The following is an 18937-nucleotide window of genomic DNA, read 5'->3' on the forward strand; positions in this document are numbered from 1 at the left end:
ACAAAACACTATTTTTCACTGTATCTTGGTACATGTGACAAAATAAATCAAATTCAAACTCAAACTCAAACTCTAATTAAACCAATGACCCCTAGTAATTGACATGTCTACCCAGGGAAAGAGACACAGACTATCGATTCTGTCCATGCTTCTCATGATTTTATAAACTTCTATCAGGTCGCCCCTCATCCTTCCAACTTTCAAGTGAAAACAAAGCAAGTTTATCCAATCTCTCCTCATAGCTAATACCCTCCAAACCAGGCAACATCCTGGTAACCCATTTCTGTACCTTCTCCAAAGCTTCCACATGCTTCTGGTAGTGTGGTAACCAGAACTGAGCACAATATTCCAAATGTGGCCTAACTAAACTTCTATACATGTCAACTGAAAGCTAACTCAAACTAATAGAGCCCTCTGGTGGTGACACTGACCAATAGCTCCACAGTGATTTTCCGATGAGCGCATTTTTCAGTTAGCTGCAAGCAAATTATCACTACAAATGAAGATCTAACCACTTTGATTCTTGAAGAAACCAATGATTTTTTCTTCTAAATTAAATTATTTTATGGTTTTAGGAAAAATTTCTGTCATCCTTCTTGGCCTATTGGTATTCTTTTATATTGTGGTACCAGTATGTACTGCACCAAAGGGGGAAAAGTATGGCTGTTAGTGCTTTTGGATGGAAGTTTAATAATATGCTGTTAGCTGCTAGTATCCACAGGACAATAACCATAAAGAGGACACTAATGTCATCTCCTGGTGTGAATAGGAGAGAGAGATAATGTAAAGATCCATTAAAGATTTCATACCAGCAAAGAGAGGGTCATGTCTGTTTTTTTTTTAATCAACTAATGACCCTAAGGCACTCCATATGTACTCATTAACATAGCTGTTGTTGGTCAGGAAATGATACTAAATGGTACAATTCACATACGAATATTTATTCCATTGCTGTTACGGAAAATGAGATTAGCACAAATAAGCACTAACTGCACAGCATGCAGACCACAGCCTTATATTCTCCACTGGTCAGAGGCCATAAAAATACCATTACTCTGTATAAATGCATAGAGGACACTATCTGTTAAAGACACAGTACCATTCAACACTGAAGGTGTCTGATAAATGCTGTCTCACCATGTTATATACTGGAACAATAATCAGTAATAGATTGATAAAAACAAACAATAGTGTAACTATTGTCATACTGATTAAAGCAGTTGCTTTTCAGATAATTTTCAAATGAACTACTTTGGTAAAATGACTCATAATTAACAAGATTATTAAGAATTCAATTTGTGCTTTGTTTGTTTGATAACTTTTTAATCAATTATTTTTAAACAAATCCATTTTTGAGAGGAATCCTTGTTATTGTGATCTATTTTTCACTTATTTTTGCCCTCTCTTGGTTTTTGAAGGAATAATTCCCAACAAGAACCAGTCGCCATCATCATTTTGTTGAAGATTCAGAGCAGTATGTCATCAGTGGTGAGTTCCATAAACTTCTGTACGAACTGTGCCTTATCTTATTGCAACTTGTATCAATGTCCCAGAAATAGTGGGGATGGGATTAACCGTCAGGACAGACAGAGATGGTTGGGGTGAACACTGTTAAACACGAGGTATGAAAGATGATCCTAAACCACTGCATGCACATTTCTTATCCTATCGTTGCAGTGGGTTGCAATGGTGTCTTGCTGTCAGATGGCAAGGGCAATTTTTCACAGTTTTTAACGTGAAAATGTGGTAGCTAAGTGGGAGCAGTCAGATTAAGCAGGTTATTTTTACAAAGTTACTCTACCTGTGAACTAGGACGGGTGCTCCACCCTGACTCAGATCTGGTGCTAAGGGCAGCCTCTCCTCACTGACCCTGAGCCTGTGACATCGTCACACTCCACACTCCAAAGCCCAGTCTTGCGCCCAGTGATCTTTCTTGATTACTGGGTGCCATCCCAAAACTCACCATTTGCAGCCATCTAGAGAGCTAGTTTTTATTCCCTGGCAGCTGCCAGCATATCAATCTGGCCAGCCATGTTTTTCTTTCCAGAAAAGACTATGTTAGGACCTCTGCATTTCTGTGCCCCTGGCTTCTGCTGAAGAATGTGTTCTTCAGTCCCTTCCTCCTCTCCACAAATATATAAATGCCATTTGCTGAGCAGATTAAAGTGATAAGTCCATCGTCACTGGAGATAATTGACAAGAGTGAATCCAGCAATATCTGGAGGGTTATAGAATCATAAAGTCATACAGCACGGAAACAGAGCCTTTGGTCCAACCAGTCCATGCTGACCATAATCCTAAGATAAACTAGTCCCACCTGCCTGCACTTGGTCCATATTCCTCCAAACATTTCTTATTCATGTACTTATCTAAATGTCTTTTAAATGTTGTAAGTATACCTGCATCCACCACTTCCTCTGGAAGTTCATTCCACACACGATCCACTATCTGTGTTAAAAAAAATTGCCCCCATGTCATTTTTAAATCTCTCTCCTCTCACCTTTAAAGTATGCCCCTAGTCTTGAAATCCCCCACCGTAGGGAAAAGACACCTGCCATTCACCTCATCTATACCCCTCATGATTTTATAAACCTCCTAACCTCCTACACTCCAGGAAAAGAAATTCCAGCCTGTACAGCCTCTCCTTCCAACTCAAACCCTCCATTCCTGGTTGGTCATCTCTTGGTACCTCTAACATTTAAGTTAATGATTGGAAGAGGGAATTCATCTCCAATGTATGTCACAAGAATAATTCTTAAAAACCTTTCTTTAAAGACACCTAGTTACAAGGACCTTTACTTGCCAACTTCCAGCCAACTACCACTGCATTCCTAGCCACAGAATATAATATCTCTTTCAAATAATGTCCAATTGAAAATTTGTGTGTGGGCTAAAATGGTTTAAAACTCACGTTAACCAGAAGACTCCCAATAGTTTGTTCGCCTTCTATCCAAGCTGAAAAGAAAGAGATAGAGAGACTTGGATGAAAAATTTCAGAATTGCAGAATATTGGAAGCTGGAGTATACTGACTGAGCTGCCTGTGTTTAAGATGCAAGGGATGTCTGAGTAAAACAGGGAGTTTCGACCCCTAGGAACATTGGAGGAGATTTGAATGGATAACGTTGTTGGAAGTAAGTGAAGGGCCCAAGAATCATAAAATCCGTAAAGTGTGGAAAGAAGCCATTCAGCCCGTCAGGTCTGCACCAACACTATAAAGCGCAACCCACCTAGACCCATCTTATCCACATAACCCTGCATTTACCGTGTCTAATCCACCTAGCCTGTACATTCCTAGACTCTACAGGACAATTTAGCATGGCCAATCCACCTAACCTGCACATCTTTGGACTGTGGGAGGAAACCGGAGCACCTGGCGGAAACAATACAGATATGGGGAGAATGTGCAAACTCCAAACAGACCCAAAGCTGGAATCAAACCTGGCTCCCTGGCACTGTGAGGCTGCAGTGCTAACCACTGAGCCACCCTCAAGAAATCTCAACCTTTGCACAAACCAGCTTTAAAGGCTAATCTTTCAACTTTTGATGGGTATCCAGCTTGAGTTTTGGTGTGTGAAAGTGGAGTTATGATGCTCTGTTTAGAGTACTGTTATAAGTAATTGTGTTTATTGTGCTTTTGTAATCATTTAATGTAACCAACTATTTACAAATGTTATTAGGAATAATGTTATTTGATTTTCAGTGTGACAAAATTCCTGTTTTAAACTGAACTCTTTGTGGTTTCATTCTTTTTGTAAATATTTGGGTTTACGGTTTGAGAAAAAGATAAATATAATCTTGAAATCATAACAAGGGGCTTGGAGACTATAGTTTCAATAGTCATACTGAGACACAAATGAAAATCTACAAATGAAAAATATTTTTCTTTCAAAAAGGAAAATCAGGAACAACTTTATTAGAATAAAATGAGATTCAGTCTCACATTTATACCAACATGAGCATGTCATAAATGCAAAGGGCATTTTAAGTAGTCTGCCCTCAAATCAAATCTGAAGAATTCACTGATCCTTGGCAGTTCTACTCCTTTGACCTATTAATGGCAAGTTCTCGAGTTTAACGTTGCAAGACAAGCTGCCAGATATTCAGTGAGAACTACCGTGTCATGTCATAGGGAATTTCAGGGTTGTTGCAGGGGCAGCTTAAGTGAACAAATTGAAGGTAAGAGAAAATTTGACATCTGTCATTGAATGAAGCACAGACAACTGGAGATTTTAATTTGATATTCTGATTCTTAGGACGTTCTGCTGCTATTAACATGTACAAATGCATTTAAAAATTAGGGGTAGCCTTACCAATAAATGGGTCTACTGAGGATGGGATAGGTGATCTTAAAGCACTGGACATGTGGAAAAATGTAGAGTTTACTTATGATGGATGTCTAATTGAACATTCAATTCTCTAAATGCAGCAGCTGACCTATCTGAGCCTGACATATGCAAGGCACCTTTGAAATCTGACCACAAGTAAATACTGAGGGCAATTAAAAAGGAAACATGCTGATGGTTAAAGATATTGAACATGAAATGTTAACTTTAACTGTGTCCAGTGCAGCTTGTTAAAAGTACTTTTCAATATTTAATTATCATTTATTTTTCTACCTTTTATAAAGAATTCTCAGTCATCATTCACATATCAGTTCTACTGATGGGTGATACAACATGATCTGTCAGAAGTTTTCTTTCTCATCACAGATGCTGATTGATGCGTATAATTTCTAACTTAATTTTAGATATCTGAGAATTACAGGTCCTTTTTCTTTTCATACAATATGATCAGCGGTAATTTCACATTTGAATGGATGCCCCTTACAGCCCTGGTGTTCATGTACTCTGTGATCTAACTTAAATGTGGTCTCAGCCAATGCTTGAGAGTTCTGACAAAGGATCACTGGACCCGAAACATTAACTCTGATTTCTCTCCACAGATGTCACCAGACCTGCTGAGCCTTTCCAGCAATTTTTGTTTTTTCCTTCTGATTCCCAGCATCTGCAGTTCTCCTAGTTTTTACTGAAGATTATTTCTCTGGTCTACTTTCAGAGATCGCATCTGTGATAAATATGAAGCATTTCTGTTGATTTTGATCCGAGGTAATATGTTTTACATTGAGCAAAATGATAAAAGAGTGTTAAATTTAAACATGCAAAGGAGCAAAATTTCAAATGTCACTGTAAGACTTCTAGAATGGAGAAATGGTTGTCACTGTTTCTATGATAACAGGCATACACAGATTTGGAAGATACAAGACTAAAAATTCATCTTGCTTATTGTCCATGTACAGGGTCATGTTTACAACATGTCTTCACCAGTTCTAGTGAAGCTGGGAAGCATACTCTTTGCTGCTACTTTGTTCACATGTTTGCAGTAGTAGACTGCGTAGATTCTATTGTATTGGCTGCCTGGGCGTGAAAAATGGCAAGTATGTGCTGATAGCATTTTGGCCACACCACAGAATAGCAGAATAGTTACAGTGCTGGAGCCTATCATGTCTCCACTAAGCATAATGACTGAATGCCTTTCTACTGCCCTTTCCACATGACCCTGAATAATAATATTTCCGTACAAATGATCACCTAACACACTCTCTCGAATGATTCACCTTGACCTGTCTGTACTGCATGTCCAGGCAGTGCATGCTAACTACATGCTGTGTGGCAAGTTTTTCTTTCTTCACGTCAATTTTGCTTCATTTGCAAATTACCTTTTAGATCCATTCCCTCTCTTTGCCAATCCTTTTTCTAAGAGGGACCAGTTTCTCTCTGTCTGCTCTGTCCAGACCCCTCATGAGTTTGAAAACTTCAATCAAATCTCCTCTTAGCCTTCTCCTTTCTAAGATAAACAATCCCCATGTTTTAATTGAATTCAAATTTCACAGTCTGCGAGGTAGGATTTAAACGTATGGCCCCACCACATTTGGCTAGGGTTCTGGATTTTTTTTTATTCATTCACAGGATGAGGGCATCACTGGCTAGGCAGCATTTATAGCCCATCCCTAATTGCCCACAGGGCAGTTAAGAGTCAACCACATTGCTGTGGGTCTGGAGTCACATGTAGGCCAGACCAGGTAAGGATGGCAGTTTCCTTCCCTAAAGGACATTAGTGAACCAGATGGATTTTTCCAACAATTGGCAATGGGTTCATGGTCATCATTAGATTCTTAATTCCAGATATTTATTGAATTCAAGTTCCACCATCTGCCGTGGCAGGATTCAAACTCAGGTCCCCAGAACATTACCTAGGTCTCTGGATTAACAGTCTAGCGATAATGCCACTAGGCCATCACCTCTCCTAAACTACCACTTCACTGACATTTTTAGAACTGCACCACCTTCTGTCTGTGTGACGGGTGGTGTGGAGGAAGGTTTTGGTTTGTTCCTCAGCCAAGGCATTGCGCATCAGTGACTAGCATTTTGGGTTAACAAACAATTCCTCATTGTCTGACCACACATTGGGAAGTTCACACCAAGATCTGGTACAAAATCCTAACAGTAATTCCAGAAAATCAGAAGTAATTTGTGTTTGTACAAATGTTAACTTCAACTCATTCCTTTATTGATAAATAAAAATAGAAATATTGTATTAGAAAGCATTGGACCACTGAAATAGCGGACAGTGTAATGTGTGACTGTAGTGAGACAGCCAACATGGCGGAAACATTAAACCACAAGAACTGCATTTTATTTCTGGTTACAAGCACCTGCAGGTTTCCTCTTTTTATGTCAGGAATTCAGAAAGGAAAAGGAAAAGATTTATGGGGTGGAAACTTCCCAGCCCCTGAACAACATGGGCATTGGCAGGAAAGTCGGGGAAATGTGATGAGATCAGCAGGAATGCGATTCTCTGTCAAAAGCAGGAAGTCCTATTCTCCAACCAAGTGTTAAATGGCGGGATATGAATCTCACTAATGTTTGACAAGATCAATTTACATGAAAGAGTGCTTCGTTATTACCCAATCTCACCTCATTTATTTCCCCTTCATCACCGAATAGAAACTTGACAGAGACAAGTCCGAGTGGGTACCTGGTGACTCCAGCTCATCTCCTGCTTCTCTGTCCTTCCATCTTAGACAGCAGTCACCTACATCTCAGGGCACACTCCATGGGCAGTGACACTGAACCTGGATGTTGGATACATATCACCCTCATGGCCCATTTCCAAACCCACTTGCAATCTGGTTCTGCTGCAGAACTTTGAGTGCGTCGGTGCCTTCCAGGACACTTTTCAGACCAGGACAGGCACCTGACTCCTCTTTTGGATAAGGGTGTGGTCTCAGGGCATGTTTACTTGCTCTTTTAGCACTCACAGTGTTTGTGCCTACATGAATGCTCACAGCATCACTGCCTTGCCTTGACCTTTTGTCCTGTAAGAGCTGAAAGAATGCAGCACTTTTAGTCTTGCCTCACTGGTTAATCAGACACAAAGACAGGTAGCTTGAATAGTTGTCAACAGTCATCAGACAAAGAGGTGATCATGTTACTGTGTCACCATGCTCGTCAACCCGCACCATGTTGCAGCAGCTTACATATAGTTCATATGCATCAATCAAATGGCTATGTCTCTCAATCTTAAAAGGGGTAGTTCTCAATCAAGTCCATGGAGACACTCTTCAGGGAGCAGCTTCCAACACAAGACAAGGGCAGCCTCCAGTATCATTCCAGGGGCCTAGGATGGTCATTTGTCTGCTTGGCAGTCAGGGGTCAGTATCACAACAGCTGGGGAGTGGATCATGCTCAGCCCTGTGGGTCTAGTGCAATCAGATCGCAGAGTTTTTTTTTAAGCTCATTCAATGGATGTGGGCATTACTGGCAGTGCCAATATTTATTGCCCATCCCTAGTTGAGAAGAGCTGAACAGCTGCAATCCATTTGCTGTAGGTGCCCACAATGCCATCAGGGAGGGAATTTCAGGATTTTGACACAACAACACTGAGGGAACTGTATATTTCCTAAGCCAGGATGGTGAGTGACTTGGAAGAGAACTTGTAGCTGATGGTGTTCCCATGTGTCTGCTGCCCTTGTCCCTCTGGATGGCAACGGTCATGGATTTGGAAGGTTCTGCCTCAGGAGGCTTAGTGATTTTATGCAGTGCATCTTGTAGGTGATATGTTTTTAAGGAAATATTTCAGAGTAAGTATATTCCTATTAATGGGCCATTCTGAAAAGGAGAACTCACCATCTAAAGGGAACAGCTGCTTTCTATTTGCTCCGTCCTTACCCCTTATAACCTTAAAAAACTCAGTCAGGTCCCTTCTCACTCTTCTCTGCTCTAAAGAAAACAACCCAAGCTTATCCAGCCTCCCTTCAGAGCTAACAGGCTCCAGGCAACACCCTTGCAAATCTCCACTACAATCTAATCAAAGTAAATATGTTTGCCTCATTCAAGTCAGCCCACATGGCAACTTTAGACCTGTTTGAGCATTTATCACCTTCATCATACGCACTGATCGTGACTTTTTTTAAACAAAAAGAAATTCTAGCATGTAGGTGTCACTGGCTAGGCAGCATTTATTGCCCATCCCTAATTGCCCAGAAGGCAGTTATGAGTCAACCATATCATTGTGGATCTGGACTCACATGTAGGTCAGACCATGTAAGGATGGCAGACTTTCTTCCCTAAAGGGCATCAGTGAACCAGATGTTATTCTAAGGACAATTGACAACAAGTGGTTGCTTTTAAGTGAAATGTTTTAATTCCAGGCGTTTATTGAAATCAACTTTTAACAAATGCTATGATGGGGTTTGAAATCTTCTCCTCAAAGCAACAGCTAGAAGTTCTGGATAACTAGTACAATGACAGTGCCACTACACTATCAGCTGCCCTTAATAACCAGACATACTGCCACAACTATAGATATCTACACACAATGAGAGAGGCTTCACTGCTAGAAGCTGATCAGGAGGATGTGATCTGACCATCTACAGAGGACAGAATGACCTTCAGTCCCAGAGGGCAGTTGCTGCCCAGCAACAGACATTGATCAGCAACAGCGCTTACCACTATAATAGCGCTGATCCTGGAAATGACACTCCTTGGGGAAGAAATTGCTCCTTCCTAGGTGTTATCAAACAAACAGTCAATGAAAATGTATGTACATACCATTAGGAAACCCACATGGTTTCAAGACTATGTAAAAAGTGCATCTGCAGCGACTGACACATGTGTAACTGACTGGAGTTAACACACAGTACTTTTTTTGGTGTTCATGAATGATAATATTTCATGTGACTCTCCTGGGTAATGTGTATTCCTGAAACTGAAAGTGCATACATTCATTTAGTTTTTAAAAACTGAAAGAACTGCAGATGCTGTAAAGTAGAAACAAAAACAAAAGTTGCAGGAAAAGCTCAGCAGATCTGGCAGCATCTGTGAAGAAAAAATCAGAGTTAATGTTTTGGGTCTGGTTCTGTGGAAGGGTCACCGGACCAGAAGCGTTAACTCTGATTTTTTCTTCACAGATGCTGCCAGACCTGCTGAACTTTTCCAGCAACTTTGTTTTTGTTCTTCATTTAGTTTTTGTTTGTGAAAAGGGAAGTGTTTGCAGAAATGCAATTGTTCTTAATGTGCTGGATGGCTTGCTGTAGTCATATGACCTCCACGTCTCTATGCCCATTAAACACAATACCTATAACATGATGAGCTAATGGGTAGGGATGAGCATGGGAATGGGTTCTGGATGGTAGTGACTTTCTATGTGAAGCGCAAAGTAACATTCCTTCTCCACTTCAATCCAAGGAAAATAGTTTAAAATAAAGATCTTTTTGCTGACGACTGCTTCCAACCCTGGCAGCTTCCCAACTCAAGCTCAATTTGAAATATGATTTGTGTCCTCCTGACATCATGAATCATAATTTGCATAGATACATAGGTGGCTTAATGTCAGATATCACAGGGATGGAACTGCTCTACTTTGGCATGTTTAACATTTCTATTCCTTCCTAGTAGGCAAAGATAAAATCTGTTACAATCCCCAATATTTATAAATGGATATTTTCTATTCACATGATCTACTCACAATGGACTTAAGACTAATATTGTATGTGGTGCATACTCAGAACTAGTGTGTGCATGCAGCATTCTTGATATATACTCATCTGTTATTACTGGACAAGTGAAATCTGACTAAACGCTGGTATATTTTTTGTTCAGTTTTTAACAAGGTGGTCTTTTACTGAAACACAAAAATGCAAAGCTGCAGATTTGACATTTTTAAAATGTAACAAAAGTTTATTGTGCAAAATAAATGAAAATAGAATAGAATAAACCAAAGTACACATAAGAGTTCTGAAGAAATGTCACTAGACTCGAAATGGTAACATTGCTTTCTCTCCTCAAGATGCTGCCAGACCTGCTGAGTTTCTCTAGAAATTTCTGTTTTTGTTTCAAATTTATAGCATCTCTAGTTCTTTGTTTTATTTTAACATGTAGCACAAGTTGAAAGATTTCAAAACACATCGTAAAAAATAATCCACTTAATCCTGACAGTATTTCTTTACAGTCGCCACACCAGAGGTAATACCCTTCTCTACCGCATCTGCTGGATTTCATTTAACTGTGGCTCCAACTCCCGGTCTTGAAAATCTGAGAGAATTCATAAAACTGAGCTTAGACTTTCTCAGCTTCAAATAACCTCTTCAGTGTTTTGACCAGGCACTTCTAGTCCGAGCCTTTCAAAAGAAACATTGAGTTACAGTGAGGTGAGATATTTATTAACCATCCAAAACCATAGCCTTTCATCAGAAGTATCTGCTTTACGCATCCAGCTTTAGCCAAGAACTCTGCAAAACTACCCAACACTAAAAGGCTTTTTTCAAGTTATGGTTGTTTCCTTAAACCAAAAAAAATTCCACAACCTTCTAACCTATCATGGTTTGCTCTGTTCACTTGTAAAATTCTCCCAATGTAAGAAAAATCCCTATAGTCTCCAAAAACCATATCTCATTCTGTTTTTGTTCAATCATCATGGCTCTAGAAATACCCCTTCATAGACACAGATCAAACCCACATGCCACTAACTCAAAATCCATACTCTAAAATAATTGGCATTAAAATACGTATAAATCTCTCAACCTTGCATCACATATACTCAAAAAGTCAAAATTTTCATGGTTACCAGGTAAGAGCAAGGAAATGAGATTGCTTGGATAGCATTTTTAAAGTGCTCACATAAATATGATGAACTAAATCTGAGGAAGAATGGACAGTGAAAACAGTGTCATTCCTTTTTTTTTCCTTGAAGCGAATGTTTCAAGAGATACTTGCATCAGAGGATTATTTGTTGCAGGAAATGTAAATAGTTATCTAATCACCAGTCTAAAGATGAAATGGTCACATCCACCAAATCTGGCCTGTCTTGCAGGTCCATCAAACTAAACTATAATAGCAAATTTCACTTTAGGATAATGCTTAAAGGTATTTACCTCCTCATCAATAATAACCTTATGATGTCCTCAAAAAATCTAAATAGAGGTGTAGGGAGGGAGTAGCATGAATCCCTTCAAATATCTCTATAATATCTTTACAAATTACTTCTACAAAATTAACAATTTATAATAAGAGCTTAAATAATTTATTCAATAATTGCACTGACAGTGACAGAAATAAATAAGGAATTTAATACTAAGTTTCTGAGAACAAACATAGACAGAGGATTGCCTTAGAAATGAAACACTTCTCAACATGTGTTCTAAGTACCTTACCACTGCTTTAAAGTGTCCCCTATATTTGGTGATTCTGCTCCTAATGGTTGTGATGCTCCTGACCAATTTATAATGTGCTCTATATTATATTCATGTCCAAAACAAGCAAATTATGAATTGAGTATCTATGTACAGTGTTTAGGATGAATTTATTAACATTGATTGATGTTGCATGTTTTAATTGTCTCCTTAGAAGTCAGCAATTTTACTCCCAACTGGTTATGAGCACCATAGTGAGCTATAATATGTAAATCTTCTTGAAAAATTGTGGTTTAGGAGCTCCATTTCTGTGATAAATAATATTTAAACTAAGAAAGGTTTTCTTAATAAGTCTTAACTAAGTGCAGCGGAGAAATCAAAATAATTTTTTTTTATCTGATATCTCATTGCCCATATAATAAATAAAAGCCAAAAGAGCTGCGGATGCTGTAAATTAGGAACAAAAACAAAGTTGCTGGAAAAGGTCAGCAGGTCTGGCAGCATCTGTGAAGGAAAAAACAGAGTTAATGTTTCAGGTCCAGTGACCCTTCCTCAGAACTGGGGCATCTCCAGTTCTGAGGAAGGGTCACCCGACCCGAAACGTTAACTCTGTTTTTTCCTTCACAGGTGCTGCCAGACCTGCTGAGCTTTTCCAGCAACTTTGTTTTTGTGCCCATATAATAAACATTGCTTTGTTAGCTGATTTTGTGGCTCAGTGGGTGACAATATTATCAGTGAGAAATATTGACCAGACAGTTGCAAGTTTAATCCTATGCATAAATTGAGTGAGCTGATGTCAAATGAGGTGATTTTGTTTGAATCCTGGGAAAAAGAAGAAAAAAAATCAGGCAGGGCTCCTACTGCACATTTCTATGCAGCAAATACTATCAGCATCTGTATATTAACTAAATATAGGATGGTTTAACTATTGTCTCACGTTAGTATGTAGGCACTTGCTATTTAGGTTCACATATGAAAAGTGGTCACTTGAGCAATAAAGTCTTATTGTAACCAAGTACAAGATTGTGCCTGCCTGAGAGGAGAAATTAAAGAAAAATATTTTTGGTTTGTTAAAACGTGTTTTATATTGCAGGTTTTTGTTTCACATGGAATCTAAGTTTGGTCATCATATTATTATGTTTAAATTTCCAAAGGCAGGGGAAGGGACTTTAAGATAAAGGTCAATAAAATAATCATGTAACATATATTCAATAAAAATAACTTCAGATCCAATCTATTAAAGTCTCGTAACTTGTCATTGTGTTGTGTATTGAAAAGTTAGTTCACTCAGTAGTACATATATGAATGGGGAATCCACTCCCTATTTGTAATAAGTCAACACTGTGAAGGAAATGGTGTGGTTTTTTTTATTAAATCTAAGCATCTGTTTAAGCAACAAATGGCTGTAAGGTGTAATTATCTGATCACCACTGACCTGCAGAAAATTCAACATGACCTCTCTTTGAGATGGCTGATGATGATAATAGAGGGGAAAAAAGAGACAACTATCAGTCAGTTTCCTGCAGCTTGTTGACTTTGTCTACCAGAATTCCAAAGAAGCTTTTCAGCTTGAGTGTTTATGCCCATATTAAGCAATAGTTGAATGGCGATGGCAATGAATGTGAATTTTACTGGGTGTGTCAGGTCGTGACAGGTCAATATTAGTGTTGAAAAAGTAGCAAGCGAAGAAATAATGTGCTCCCAGTTCAATTATATAAGCCTAGAATTTTCGCGCAAACTCCTAGGCAGAGGTAATGTGGCACCAATTCTTCTACATGCATCCATTGAATGCAGGGTCATGGTTTCTGAGGTCACCGTAAATAAAATAACTTGAGCTAGCTCCAAGCATTGAGACAGCCTTTGAATTTGTGAACATGCGCCTGAAGCCGTTGGCCTGAGACCTGATTGTAATTAGGTCTCAAGGCTGGGCTAAAAAGACCTGTTGAGCACCTGACACCACAAATGCCCGACATGATGCAGCATGTGTCAGAAGCTCAGCACATATTGATGGCTTCAATGTTTAGCTGGCCAACAGATAGCGAGTGGTGAACTGGCATAGGGACTCCAGACCTGGGGAGGGACAGGCAAACTATTGGATGGGGCAGGGGAGTGTTGAACAGGAAAGGAAAGTTGGCTGGTGGTCAGTCTTGGCTGGCAGTGAACGCTGAATTTTTATGAAACCAGCAGGAACATTCTTGTTTCTGTGTTGCGGAGCTTATATGCAGGATGGTCTAATTGTTTCCTTTCATCCCTGACACTAATACCCCTCCTCTTTGAGGCACTGCAGGATATTTAACTAACTGTAACCTCCTGTCTTCAGATCACTGAGGTGTGTATTGGTCTTGGTAAGATTTTCAAATGTTGCTTCCCTCAGTTGTCAAAATTTGTGTATGAAAGCTCAATTTACATTTCAATCTGCAAAAGGATAAGCATATCCTGCAGGTGGGCAAAGCTGGGCAGTTGGATTTGTTTGAAAATCATTATTGATTACCCCTCTTCAGGCAAAACCCTCAGAAACATTCTAATGGGAAACCCAGAGATAGCAAGAACTTCAGATGCTAGAGTCAGAGACAACACAGTGTGGAGCTGGAGGAACACAGTGTGGAGCTGGAGGAACACAGCAGGCTAAGCAGCATCAGAGGAGCAGGAAAGTTGATGTTTCGGGTAGGGACCCTTCTTCAGAAATGGGGAGGGGGAAGGGAGCTGGGAAATAAATAGAGAAAGGAGGAGTGGGGCTGGGGTAGGTAGGTGGGATGGTAATATTTCCAATGGGATACCCGTTGTACATCTGAAAGAATTATTACAACCAGCACTAAAATGAAAGAAAACCCACATCGTGGTGGATAAAATAAGAAAAATAGTGAAGAAATAGTAGAAATACATTTTAACTTTGCATTAGTATGCTTCGTTTTACTTGTGTGTAATTTATGCCACACACCAGGAAAATGAGACAATTTTGCATTACCATAGATAGGGCTGCTCATGTTGCTTCTCTACCCATGGCAGAGTCGGAAGCACACACTCTCCATTTCGTACCTTGAGATCACATCAGAAACATATAAATGGCACAGGAATCTGATCTGGATACAAGTCAGCTCTGCACAGAAACAGGGCTGCCCAGTTAAAGGCTGTTTGATAAGAAAAGGTGAGAGAAATCACAAGGGAATCCTAGGGAAAAACCCTCCGAAAAAAAATTCAAGGCAAGTCAGGCTTAGGCAAAGAAATGTAAAATTCGGCTGCTCAGACAGTGGAAAACCTTTCTAATGACTGGCTGTGTAAAAGTGGCTACCCTTGGTTGTGCTTATCTTCCTTCTTTTATCTAGTTTTTATTCAGAACATGAAGTGGCCTCCACCTTCATAAATTCCAACTGCATGAAAATCTACCTCTTTGCATCCATCCTGTCTCAATGTGGATTGCTCGCATTCCAGAATGTTTGATCACACAATGAACTTTTCCAAATGCAAATTATGTTAAAGCTGCTACATAAATATAAGTTGTTGTGGATGACCACGTGACAGATGACCATGCAATGCCTGATGACATGGCATCTGATCATATGACATCTGATCATGTGATACTTGTGTCTGATCAATAATTTTTTTAAAATGCGGAATGTCACTGCATTTACCTTCCAAACGAAGTCCCATCTGAATCATAGAAATGTATTTCATCATCAATCTGTAACTTACTGGCCCAGCATATCCCTCACTCTACCATTACCAACAAGCTTAAAGACCAACCTTGGTTAAATAAGGATTGCCAAAACCAGCAGCAGGCATAGCTAAAAATGAGGCACCTATCTAGTCGCATACATGCAAAGTAAACCCACAACTAAGTAAGCTGCTGTAATCATTAGTTCAAAATGGACAATTAAACCACTCCATGATCATCCCCTTCCTCAGTGATGGTGGAGCCCAGCACCAGTGCAAAGACTGAAGCATTTTCACCATTCTCCACAAAACGAGCCAGGCCCTTGTCTCTTTACAAAATACAATTCACTTCACTCCACACAATATTAAGGAATGGTTAAAGACACTAGATCCAGCAAAGGTTTTGAGACCCAGACGACATCCCAACAGCAATGCTTGAGATTTGTGCTTGAGAACTAGACATGTCCCTGCAGAGTTGTTCCAGTACAGTCACAACATTGACATCTACTGGATAAATTGGATAATTGTCTTGTCTCGTCTTGTTCCCAAAAAGCTGGATGAACACAATTTGGCCAATGTTTGCGCCTTCAGTCTACTCTCAATCATCAGCAAAGTAATGGAAGTTATTATTTACAATGTTAGCAACCAACATTTACTCTCTTATAACCTGCGTATTAATGCTTAGTTTGGGTCCCAGAGGATTAAGTTCCAGAGCTCCATGTCAGTACTACAAGATCCATGACTTGGCACCATATATTTTTAGTCTGAAGAGTTACACTATCTCAGAAGAATGTGTTGCTATACATTACCAGCTTGATTGAATGTGAGCCAGTACAGTGCAGTTATCAGTGGAAAGAACTTTACGGACGCAATTTTCTTGTGTCTTTCTGTGAGCTTGAAGGTGCCCAGGGCTAAAAACAACCCTCAGTCAGTATGGAAGCCTATGTGAACTGCCTCTGCAAGGTCTTCCATTGCCTGTTCAGCATCATGCCAAAGATGGTAATGAATCAAGTCAGAACCAACGCGAACCTTGTTTCATGCCATCTAAGATTCAGAGAAACTTGAGAGTCACTGTTGTAGCTCATTTGTCCACTCTGATTTTCATTCAATTGCATCATCATTTTCAAAGGTCCATCTCTGCTCACAGTGTCGAATACCTTGATGAGATATACAGAAGTGACTAATAGGTCTTTGGCTTACTCACAACTCATTTTTGAGATGGAGATAGATATAATTCTTAGGGCTAAAGTGATCAAAGGGTATAGTGAGAAAGTGGAAACAAGGTACAGAGTTGAATGATAAGTCACGGTCAAAATGAATGGTGCAGCAGGCTTGAAGGGTTGAATGGCCCATTTCTGCTCCTATTTTCTATGTTAACTCTTGTCTTAACCCTGTCTGAATGCAAGTACCGTGCCCCTGGTGTCTTTCTTAGTCCTGAAGCCACACCAGCTTTCTGGAAGACTGACTTCCACAGTATGAGGCAGAAGCCTGGTCACAAGTGCTCTAGCCAGAATCTTGCCAGCAGTGGAAAGATAGTTGTTGCTGAAGTCTGACTTTTCTCCTTTGCTTTTGTCTGGGACGATGATAATGATGAATGGAGGTCCTGTGGAAATCTACACTGTTCCCAGCAGATCGTGAGAAGCACATAGAGACTGGTAGGAAGGAAGGGTCACATGTTTCAAGGTGGAGCTCCATCAACACTGGGAGCTTTGCTGTGCTTCATCTGGTTGGTAGTGGTTACTGCTTCCTCCACAGTTAGGGTCTCATCCAGTTCTTTTTCATAGGCTGTTGGTGACAGTATCATGTACTGTGCACTTGTCACTGAGGATTACAATTGGCCATTAATGACTGTTTCAAATCTGAGGTTCATAAGTCTTTATATGTCAGAATATAACTTTCAGTTTCAGGAATTAAGGTTTTAACTTCAGATAAATGATAATTAGAAACTAGTAAGCTCTACTCTGATGTAAAGGTGACTCACACAAGCCTGGGTTTATGATATTACAAGGTCAGAGTAGACAATGTGAACACTTGATCAGTGAATGATCTAATACAGGGGTTGTGATAGAGCCAGAAATTCTCTTTTTACCTCAATAAAGATTTAAACAATGTATTTAGTTCTCAGATGAGCAGAGGTTGGGGTCAATTGGGCAATGAGTGAATTCCCTGATAGGGATAATACCATCTGGAGGAGGGTTTGTAAACCCTATTAGCAATATAATTTATTCATATTGGTTACAGAATCAAAGTTATGTTGAGGATAAAGTTATTTTTCTGAAGACTTCCAAAAGCATGCCACTTTTCATTGAAATGGACTGTGGGGATAGAAGATTCTTCTGTTTAAATTAAAAGGCTGTTAGCTGAGAAAACAGTTGTAGTTACATGGGAACAGGAGTAGGCCATTCAGCCCCTCAAACCTGTTCCACTATTCAATGATTTGTGACCTAACTCCACACACGTGCTTGATGAAAATGTGCCCATCTCAGATTTAAAATTAACAACTGGTCCAGCATCAATTGCCATTTGTGGAAGAGAGTTCCAAACCTCTACTACCCTTTGTGTGAAGAAGTGCCTCCTAATATCCAACCATGGTCTGGCCCTAATTCTCAGCCTATACCCCTAGTTCTAGAATCCCCAACCTGTGGCAATAGTTTATCTTTGCCTATCCTGTCTTTTCCTGAAAATATCTTGAAGACATCGATCAGATCACCCCTTAACTTTTCAAATACTAAAGAAAACAGGCCTAATTTGAATAACAAATAATAAGTAAGTAATGAAGGGTCGCTGGACCTGAAATGTTAACTCTGCTTTCTCTGCACAGAAGCTGCCAGGACTACTGAGTTTCTCCAGCAAATTCTGTTTTTGTCCCTAATTCGAATAATCTCTCCTCATAATGTAACCCTTGAAGTGTAGGTATCATTCTTGTAAATCTATGTTGTACTCCCTTCAAGGCCAATATAACCTTCCTAAAGTGTGTGCCCAGATCAGCTCACAGTCCTCCAAGTGGGATCTAACCAGGGTTTTGTATAATTGCAGCATAACTTCTGTATCCTTATACTCCAGTCCTCTGAGTATAAAGGCCACCATTCCATTAGCTTTCTTGATTATTTTTTTCCACCTGTTCATGACATTTTAAAGATCCTATGCATCTGAACCCTGAAGTATCTTTGGATATCCACTGTATTTACATTCATACCATTTAGAAAGTTCCATCATCTATAATTTTTGGTCCTAAATGGATAACTTGCTTACATTGACTCCGTACGCTACAGTTTTGCCCATTCATTTAATCATCAATATCCTTTTGTAATTTTTTGTTAGCATCTACACTGTCCGCAATGCCACCTAAATTTGTTTTGTCCTCATGCAGACTGCATCTAACTGGATCGAGAGAGCCAATAGAAGGAGGTTGCTAGTCAGGCCTGCACTATATGCAGTGAAAATAGGGACTATATTGTTCTCTGTGAAAAGTAAATTGAGTTTAAGGTGAGTCTAGAGATAGTAGGAACTGCAGATGCTGGAGAATCTGAGATAACAAGGTGTAGAGCTGGATGAACACAGCAGGCCAAGCAGCATCAGAGGAGCAGGAAGGCTGA

Source organism: Rhincodon typus, chromosome 3, assembly GCF_021869965.1.
Source record: "Rhincodon typus isolate 14 chromosome 3, sRhiTyp1.1, whole genome shotgun sequence".
Taxonomy (NCBI): domain Eukaryota; kingdom Metazoa; phylum Chordata; class Chondrichthyes; order Orectolobiformes; family Rhincodontidae; genus Rhincodon; species Rhincodon typus.